Raw genomic sequence first — 11,075 nt, forward strand, 5'->3', positions numbered from 1 at the left:
GATATAGCAAGGAGAGAGGCTATGCTATGTAGCATTTTTTTTTTTAATAATTCTTACATTCTGCATGCAACTTCAACTTTTGTATATAAATGGCCATAATGGAAACATGAGCCAATTTCTTTCTTTTATTTTTTTTTCCCTCTTGGGCACAGCAAATTATTCCAGAGATTAATTAACCCATTATATTTTTTCTGGAAGTCTGCATTTGGAGATTTTAGGATGAATTCATCTAGTAGCTGTAGCTGCTTTGTGTCTCTCTGTAGAGCAAAGCAGCTGTAAGTTCTCTTCACTGGTTGGCTTCACAGCTGCTTTATGTTGCCTGTGTGACACAAAGCAGCAAGAGCTTCCTGGTAAATCTGGTCTATACCAAATAAGCCTTGGATTAGATATATATCTTTACACATCGCTGCTCAGGGCTTTGGCAATTTAGTTTACAGACTATATGGTATAATGAGAAGAACAGACAGACAGACCAAGGAACTCACTGACTGCTTTTTGTTAAAGAGATAGATATACCTACATTTCAAAGCCTTTAGTCCAGGCATTCTTCATGTATTTCTCAAGGATTTATATGTTGAAGGTACAGGGCGGTACAAAGATGCCATGCTTTCTCATTGTCTGTGTGAAGACCTAGCTTTAGAGAGATTTTGATTAGACCTTGACTAAATCATAGCACACACTCCTTCCTTCCATGAGAAAAACTTTGTTGTTGTTGTTGTTATTGTTGTTCTTTTACAACCATAACTGTTCATCTGATGTTTTGTTCAGTTTACATCTTATTTTTATTTTCCTAATCTGTTAAACATGATAATTTTCATGAGTAAATCTAACATGATTACTTAGATTTTCATCTGTGTTGTCATGCTCTCATTGAACCCAGAAGTATCAATTGCCCTAAGGACCTTGGAGCTCAAGAGAGGAAGGTGACTTGTTTCAGGCATTCACAGAACAATTCCGAAACCACCAATCCACCTTGATTACTTCCAGCTGTATCATAAATCCTGCTTGAAGCATTTCTAGGCTGCATCAGGAAGAAGAGACTACCTTTGAGTGACTTCAAACATAGTTAACTGTAGTATCTTTTTTATATCAGAAAGAACAAGAGATCTTCACAGTCTGTGGTTCAAAAATCTAGGTATAAAAGTCTCCCCCTCTCCCCCCCCCTTTTTTTTTTTCACTTTAACAAACTAATAGTCATTTCAGTGGAACAACACAAAGTAGACACATAATAGGCCCTACCTACTCCAAGTCTTCAACAGGCTTTTCTTTTTTTTTCTTTTTTTTTTTTTTTTTCAAAACAGACTTTCAGAATTATTATTGTGCTGAGTTCCAGACTACTATGTATTTCCAAGAAATATTCCAGACATAACTATTGTAGTCATACAAACAAAACTATTACGTGAGGCTGGATAATACATGTGTATCACATAACGCATGTGTACTGTCTGTGGCATGAATTCAGAACTGCAGAACTGAGTGTTGTTATTATAGCACACTGAAATAAAGCATTCAACCACCTCTACCTTCATAAAGCCAAAAGAAGAGCTTGTGTTTATTTATTTGTTTGTTTGTTTGTAAAGGGAAGAAGATTATCTGATCTTTTTAAAATAGAAAGATCTATTCACAGTATAGATACCATGGTCTGGGCAACCACTGTGTTTAACATAATGAAATTTCAAAATAGCCTTCACTTCTTACCGAGTGATGATTATTGAAAATGCTCTTCACAGTGAAGCTGGAGATAAAGTTAACTGATGATAAAAATTCAGCAGAGCCATGACTATAAAAGCACACTTTTAAGTCAATATAGTTATATCTATAGAGAATCAACCAAATTATGAATATAGATATAGACACACATAGAAATTTATGAAGCACAATATTTTTTTAGCTAAAACTATACCCTGTATTGTTTTGCAAACCTAAAATTCTGTTTGTCTTTAAAATTGGTCCAATTCTGTTATTTCTTACAACTTGAAAGTTTAGTTTAGACCAATTTGTCTCAATACTGGTGTCATTCCCAAATCTTTGATTTTGCTTTATTCTGTCAACACTGTAACATTAAAAAAAAAAAAATCATTTAATATTTTAGGGGTTTTATTTTATTTCTTTTTTTTTTTTTTTAATTCTGGGCTTGATTTTATTTTACTGTGCTTTTATTGTTTTTTTGATGTGAGCAAAAGCCTAGTAAATAGATTGAGAATCTTTGCTCTAGAAGGAGGATCAAAACTTTAGCTCTATTCCTTATGATCTCTGGGTAAGGATATAGTTGTCAGGAGTATTCCTCAGATGTCTGACTTTTTGTTTTGTTTTTCCAAAGTCAACATCAGGAATGAAGTCTGCTTCACAAGAAAGGAATACATGCTTATTCCACTGTTGGGAGTTTGGTTCTTCTAAATCACAATGTAAATCTCTATACCTGAACCAAGGCTTTCTTTATAGGCAGTGAAGAAAAAGACATTTTTAGGACATGAATCATCTGCACTATTTTTGAGAAGAACTACACCCTTGAAACACCTTTTTTTTTTTTTTTTCCTCTCACTCTCTCTTGACTGTAAAGAGAGATGAGGGCAAGTAATCTGGTTATAAATGTCCAAATGCTGGCGGGTAAGTGCCTCCATAGGTCTTTATCCACTGATAAGCTCAAGCAGGTGAGACACATTACATAAGACACAGTCAAGTAACAGTCCTGTGCCCCCTGAAGGTCAAATTTGAAGGTAAACAAGAGTTTGTAAAATACTCTAACCCACTTACTTTTTGGGTGGAGCCAGAAGGCTACTGACCCAGACTGGCACTGCTTACCTAAGTCTCCTGCAGCCCAATTTCAGGCCTATCATTCAGAGAGTTGCATGAATATAAGCACTTTTTTAAAGCACATTTCTAACTTGACCAATTCAGCTACCAGTTCTAACCAACTGATCAGCTACCCATATAAAGAAACCAATGGTATTTCAAAAACCTGTGAGGGTGACAGAGCACTGGAACAGGCTGCTCAGAGATACTGTGGAGTCTCCTTCTCTGGAGAACTTTAAAACCTGCCTGGACAATGTCCTATGTGATGATGCTTGAGCATGGAAGTTAGACTAGATGATCCCCAAAGTTCCTTTCCAATCTCATCTATTTTCTGATTCTGTGATACACATTCCCTTGCCGTATTTGCCAGATGCAAATGGTTATATCCTGTTGGGGTTAATAGAAGTTCATCAAAATGGCAGGCTAGCAACTTCGTTTGCACTCTCAGAACCAAGGTATAGCAGAGTTAAATTAAGGGCAAACCTCCTCAAAAATGCACTTCGCAATATCTCATACCTCCTTTATCCTTTGACAAGAAGTCTGGAGGTTGGAACATTCCTGGCATGACTGGACTTGTTAGAGGTAAGCCTCATGCAAGTTTACCGATTTTTTTTCATCCTTTAACAGCAACTCAAGATCACAGCTGAATTCAATAGTAAGATCTTGGTAAATTAAGTTTAGACCAGCTAAAACAATTCTGAATTTGTATTCAAGACAAACCCTTAAGAGGCTGAGATTTTCACATTGCTAATAGTCACATGGGCTTACCTAAAACAAATAAAACATCTTTTCCACTCAGTAATTACAAGTTCAGACAGTTAACTTTAGCTGATGCGTTTAGCAGACCTCAGTGAAAAAATAGCCCAGCTTACACTTTTGTTGAGAGCCAAAAATAATTATGTGTTCTTTTAGAGTATAATAGTTACTGTGTAATTACATGAAAATAAAGAGTGAATTTGGTATTTATGTATCATAATTTAAATGCACTGTCAATCATACTAATGACTGAATAAAATAAACCTGCTAAGCCATAGTAACCTGTTTTAACATGTAGCTGCTTAGAGATATGATATTGGGAGGAAATAAAAGCATAGATCATGATGTTTTGGTGCTTATTTCTTTTTTATTTTTTCCTCTTTTTAGGAGCATACTTGCTCTTAAAAACATACTTCCTTTGCTCATTAAAAAAGCAGAAAAGCCTATAAAAAAGTACACAGATTTCTTCTCCTGAGTGGATGTGTTACATCTGAAGCTAAATATAGGTTAGCATTGAGTTAAGGTGGCCAGCATATGTCTTTTGAGCAGCATGTGGCTTTTAAGCAGTTCCAGCATTTCCCCACAGTGGGAGTACACCATGTGTCCAGCAGGAAAGTTGCTGAGAAATCTTGAGTCTGCAGCTGTGGGAGGAAGTGAGTCAGCCAGCGCTGCTGAGGACACTGCTGCCCTGTCACCCCATGGTGCAGACGCATGTCTGTCCAGCCCCATCCCACATCGGGCTAGCAGGATTTGGGGGATGAATACCATGTCTCATCATCTGTGTTTTCCCATAGCATGTCTTTCCAAACTGCATAGTCTGTTTCTCTCGATTCTCAAAGAACCTTCTGATTCTTGGAAAACAAGGAAACCTGACAGACTCTGGTACACATTGATTGTCTTACAGCTCCATTGATTGGAGCTGTAAGATAATAACAGCTTATGTATGTTTTTGTATTGCATTCCTGAGAATAATTTGCTTTTATAATTAAGGCTGATAGGCAGTGAGAGTACTAAGCTTACAGCACAAAGATTTTTCCATATTATTAAGAGAGCTTTTCCTGAAGAGATTAACTGGCTTGTTTTCTCTATTTCTTATGTTAGTCAGAAAGTAGCTGCTCATGATTACAGAACTGACAAGTCCGAGAAAATAGCCCAGAGGTGTTCAGCTACTGTTCTATATGTCAATTTTAACATACTAATTCCTAAGGACTCCTATGAGTCTTGTCTTAGTCTTGTAAATAATGACCAGTACTCCTCAAATTAAAAAATAATTTTGCCTTCATAAAACAATACTGTCAATGACTTCTAAAAGGCGTGAATACACATAATATTTTATGGGGCATTCTCGTGCTTGATGTTAGAGATTCCGCATGGACCATTCTCTTGCTGGATGGCTGGGAACAAGAGGCCTCTTTTACTGTTCTCTGTAAAACCAGTGAAATGGAACCAATTGAAATATTGTGCACAGAGTCATAGACACAGGATAATAGTACTTTCCTGAATGGTAAGAACACAACAAAGTGAATCTCAAGAGCTTTGTTTGTATGGAGCAGACCTCTCCTCAGAATGCACTGTCTGAAGAGGCCTTGCTTAATGCACTGTTTAATGGCATGGCTCTTCAAGTTCTTCCCACTCCATTATGACATGTGTGTTACTGCTCCTTAACTATGAAAACAAAAGCAAAAAAACAGGGAAATAAAAAAGGCTTCTAAACATTAAATTCTGTGCTAACAAAAGTTTCTTCATATTGTGGAAGTGATAGGATTTTCAATGTCACTGGAAATCAGAAAATGCTTGTGATGGTAATATTCTAAATGAGGTAAAAATTGAAAAGTAAAAGCATATCTTGTTTTGTTAAAGTTTTGCAATCCACCTGCATTAATGCAGCCTGGTATACATAGATTAAATTGGATTTAGTAATGCTTGTACACTCATTTGTACAGCATTTATTTGCATGCTTGTACGCACTGTGTTCTTGAATATCTAAGCAAGATTTGAAAATATAAATACTTCTAATAATTGTGGGCACTGCTTATGTAAGCACACATTTTAGCTAAGATTACAAATTATATGGTACAGTGAAGTGGTGAGTACCACTAATTATATAGAAATGCCTGTCATCTATGAAAAAAAAATGTTTTTATTTGCAAAAAAGAATGACCAGGGCATGAGGTGAAGGAGATGCACAAAAACATTGTGATAAGAGGGAACTGTACTTTGCTTCAAGAGACTTCTACATTTTCACAAACAACTCAGACTGCATTAGGGCAGAGGTCCGTAAGAGGTTATACAGAGCGGAAGAGGTGCCGGAGGATTGGAAGAAAGCCAACATCACTCCAGTTTTGAAAAAGGGCAAGAGAAAGGAAAGTAAAGGCCAGTCAGCCTCACCTCTGTCCCTGGAAAGATGATGGAGCAGCTCATTATTGAGAGAATCTCTAGGCATGTCACAAGCACCCAGAATTAAAAAAAGATGGATGGAAGGGACCCCTAGAAATCATCTGGTCTAACTCCTCTGCTCAAGCAGGGACCCCTAGAACACACGGCTCAGGGTCTCATCCAGGCAGTTTTGTCACCTCTGTCACCCCCACAGGAAAGAAGCTCAACATGAGTAGTCAGCATGGATTCACCAAAGGGAAGTGTTGTTTGATAGCCTTCTACAATGGGAGAACAGGATGGATGGACAATGGGAGAGTTGTAGAGGTTGTCTGCCTTGACTTCAGCAAGGCATTTGACACCGTGTCCCACAATATCCTCATAGGGAAGCCCTGGAATTGTGGATTGGATGAATGGACAGTGAGGTGAATTGAGAACTGGATGGATGGCAGAGCTCAGAGGCTGGTGATAAATAGAACTGAGTCTAGTTAGAGGCCTGTGGCCAGTGGTGTCCCCCAGGGGTCAGTGCTGGGCCCAGTACTGTTTAGTTTCTTCAGCAGTGGCTTGGATGAGGGGGCAGAGGGCATCCCAAGCAAATTTGCAGATGATATCAAACAGGGTAGGGTGGCTGACACTCCAGAGGGCTGTGTTGCCATTCAGAGGGACCTGGACAGGCTGGATAGTTGGGGAGAGAGGAACCTCCTGAGATTCAACATGGAAAAGTGCAGGGTCCGGCACCTGGGGAGGAATAACCTCAGATTATTCAGTACAGATTAGAGGCTGACCTGCTGGAAAGCAGCTCTGTGGAGAGGGACCTGGGAGTGCTAGTTGACAAGAAGTTAACCATGAGGCAACAGTACCTTGTGGCCAACAAGGCCAATGAGATCCTGGACTGCATGAGAAGTGTTGCCAGTAGATGGAGGAAGCGGATCCTGCCACTATACCTAACTCTGTTGAGTCCACATCTGTAATATTATGTGCAGTTCTGGGCTCCCCAGCACAAGAGAGACGTGGAGCTTCTAGAGAGGGTCCAGCATAGAGTGACAACAGTGGTTAATGGACTGGAACATCTCTCATAATGACGAAAGACTAAGTAAGCTGAGCCTGTTTAGCACAAAGATCGGACAGATCAATATGGATAAGTACCTGACAGGAGAATATAGGAAGGATGAGGCCAAATTTTTTTCGGTGTTGGCCAGTGACAGGAAAAGGGGCAATGGGTACAAGTTGAAACACAGGAAGCTCCATCTGCATGTGAGGAAGAACTACTTTCCTGTGAGAGTGACAGAGCCCTGGAAAAGGCTGCCCAGGGAGGCTGTGGGGCCTCCTTCTCTGGAGGTCTTCAAAACCCACCTGGATCCCACCCTGGATGCTCTAGGTGACCCTGTTTGATACGGGCACTTTTACTAGATGATCTCTAGAGGTCCCTTCCAACCTTAACCATTCTGTGATTCTGTGTGATTGGTGTGTACATATGTTTATTTCTGTTCACTTCTACGATATGTGTAAAATCACATTACTATAATACTACTTAGTTGACATAGAATTTAGAGTATTACACATTAGAAATTTACACTATCCCTAGAATGATTGTTATGATTTGGGAAAAAGAGGGTTGAGTTTGACAAGTCAGAATAAGTAAAAGAATGAAAACCTGATAATTTCCTTGTATTTTCCATGACAGAAGATCATTTGGCACTTCCACTCGCTGTCTCCATTTCTGGATTGTGTAAAGTGCTTCATGTGTATGCAAGTTTTCCTACAGCTTTGTGGGGCAAAAAGAAAAAAATAGTCTGTAGCTTTTTCAAAGGAATAAAAAGCAGTTGAACCGATGTGCTCTATTTCCATTGTATGTACATGTACACATGTTCACATAGTTTTTAGTAGCACATATCTATTTATGCAAATGCAAATAGCATCTATTAATTGTTTGCAATCTATTAATTGTTTTCAAAGAAAAGTCTGTGCATACAGTGACACATGGAAGTCACTTGAAATTAATGCCTGAGGAGATACTAAAGTTAGTGTTTAAGCGCCTTACAAATGAGATCTAAATTAGTAATATTTACGTACACAGCTGATGTCAGTGTTTTAATACAGCTCAGCTAAATATTCTATTTATCTCTTTTTAACAGAAAATAGTAAGAATTTAGCAGAGATCAGGAAAACTATCTAATATTTTAACTCAAAAGGAAAGATTATTTTCTTCCTCATACAAGTATAGTTTTCTTTTCCATTTAGGATTTTTATCTTACTTATGCTTTATTTTGGTTCAGTGTTTAAAAATGTAACATGTTAAGATCTTCTTAAAACTGAACTATTACTCTTGCAGTTGTCCCCTGCCCCTCGGTTTGTATTCTTCTCTTTGTCTTATGATTCTCAGACTACTTCTGCTACTTTTATCTTCGCTTTTTTGTAGCCAGAGCTGCTGACTTCAAAAGAAAATCATAATAAAACGATTTTCACTTTTATTTTTTTTAATCCAGGATTAGTAGGCTGCATTGACAATTAGGAGCAGTTGGTATTCTTTCTTTTCTAATCTGTGGATACTCTCCTATTGGGTCTATTATCTTCCCAGCCTTTGTTTTACCGCTTAATACTGTTAGCAAATGTCAGTGTTCATCAGTATCACAGTTTCTAGTACTGCAGGAAATTCATTCAGTTGAATAGAAATGATAGGTGAAATGCCATTAGAAAAACATTGTTAAGTGCTGAGAGTCAGTTCTTCACCAAGATTTTATAGCTCTCAAAGGATAGTTTCTTCCTGCTAGATTGAAAATGGAAATTTTAATATACAGATATAACCCATTTTCCCAGTACCTGACTCATATTATCTCCCAAGGGAGAGATAGGCTGCAAAAGAAGAACCTTCCCACAGCACATCTAACCATAACATAGGAAAATATGCTACTGTTCTTCAGCTTGCCAGAGGCTCTGTGGTAAATGCACCAGTGGGAATAATCCATTGCCATTGTGTATAGTGTATGCTATATCACTACCCATAATTTCTTCTAAATGTGTCAAGCCAAGAGACGATAGACTAAGGGAAGGGAAAGTGAAAGGGAAAGTGAAAATAAAGCACATTGTGAACACGTCTTTCACAATTGCTGGGATAATATAGTTGCAGTTAAATACAAAACAAAAATATTACATTCAGCTGCCATTCCAGAATGTTCCACTCTTTAATAATGTAGAGTCAGATAGTTAGTGAATATTCCCAGTGGTGGATTATCTTCTTGTTTCCTAAATTTTCCTGTTCAGCTGATCAAAATAATAATGTTAGTCAGATTTTCTTTTACCACTGGTTACTGAATAGGGATAATTAAGATTTCAAATTTAGATTCACTCCATTAAATAGCAGTTCCTCCCCATGACCTGAAGTTACATATCAGTCTATTTAAACTCCATGGCTTAAATCACAATTCTTGTTAGTTTTTCCTAATTGCAAGGTTAGCTATCTATATGATTGCTTTTGTGAACTGCATTGATGAAAAACCTAATTTTATCTAGCTATTATATACATAAATGAGAAGTTGGTCATTGCAAAGTTTATTCTGAGTAAATATAAAGTTGGTTTATGAAACAAGAGGATGCAAAAGGCTTAAGGAAGTATTTTCAGCTTAAGTCTAGGAAAGTGTGAATTGCTAATAAATAAATATTTAAATATCTAAAATATTAGACAACTATTATGAGTGATACTAGGATTTTAATATTAGTTATACAAGGAGTGGATAAAAAAATGAGGTTAAAGGGGAAAATATATGTTTGTGTTTTATACCAAATGCAAATATTTCTAAATGGTGCAGCTATTTCACAGCAAGCAATTTTTTCCCACCTTGTACCAAAGTGGTAGTGAATGTCAAGCTATTTAATCATAGTCTATTTTTTCTAACTTGTAACCTTTTTCCATAGTTTTCCTTTGCACACTACCTCAATCTCCATTAAAGCTACACAGCCTGCTCAAAAGGTAGAACTTGGTAAAAGCACTCATGGGAGGGTCAGCGTGTAAAATGCATGTAACAGTTCATTATTTTCAGGAATGAATACAAGCAGCATTGTGAGAATATTTTAAATTAGCAGTGAATAGACAACACAAGCTACTACATGCTGTTCCTTATGTTTCTGGAAAAGTTTTTATTTTTAATTACTATTTTACTTTGTTTTGGTGGACCTGATTGTGAAATTATTTGTGAGACTGTATAAGCTGGTTTCTAACACAAAGCAGTAGAGAAAATTACATAGAAAAACAAATAAATAAACATGTACAATCATATCTTGGACACAGAACAGCACCAGTCAAAGTGAATAAACTAGCAAACTATTTTTAGATGCTATGTGGTATATATTTTATGAATCACATTAAAAAAAAAAAAAAAGAAGAGAGGCAAGTCATTTGCCCACCAAAAAGTATCTATTAATGAGAATTACCTTAATGAGTCAAAATCTCCCTCAGAGCAAATTGTTCTATATGGTATGCGGTATGGACCTACCATTTTTGTGTTATATCTAGCTATTTCTTACTTACAAAAGCCTTGTGAACAGATAAATAAATATATGTGTGGAAGTTCCAACTAGTGTTTTTGTTTTCCTATTTTAATTAAGCTTATATACTATGATATTATGGGATGAAGTTCGCTAAATTAGATGGAAGCAATATATCAAAGTAGTAGATAGTAGCAATATATCAAAAGTTTTTCTTTTTGATTTCTACACGTGGAAAAATAGTCCTAAAGAACAAAAATAAATGTTGTCTAGATGTTGTCCAGGATTAATGAAGACTAAGAGGTAGAGAACAAAAATAAGGTTTAACAGGTTTAACAAAATAAGATTTAAAATCAGATTTAACTTTCACAGTTAATAAAATAGTAAGAAACAAAATAATATTGGAAGACAATTGGGAAAAAAAGCAGGCAGTTATTTATTCATGTATAAAAATAACTATTCATTTTGTTCCAGAGTTGGTCCATGATTTTAGCTTCACAGATGACAATTTACAGTCAGATTACCAGCAAACTAACTAAACTATGGTATAAACACTTCCAAAGGGTCTGTGAAAAACAAACTCAGATCTGTCTATATAATATTGCAATATGCTTTAGGATGTGGAAGACATTGACTCAGGTGCAATGCTCCTGGGAAACAGAGATATCACT

The sequence above is a fragment of the Nothoprocta perdicaria genome, unplaced genomic scaffold (assembly GCF_003342845.1).
Source record: "Nothoprocta perdicaria isolate Ctin4 unplaced genomic scaffold, notPer1 scaffold_320, whole genome shotgun sequence".
In the NCBI taxonomy this organism is placed as follows: domain Eukaryota; kingdom Metazoa; phylum Chordata; class Aves; order Tinamiformes; family Tinamidae; genus Nothoprocta; species Nothoprocta perdicaria.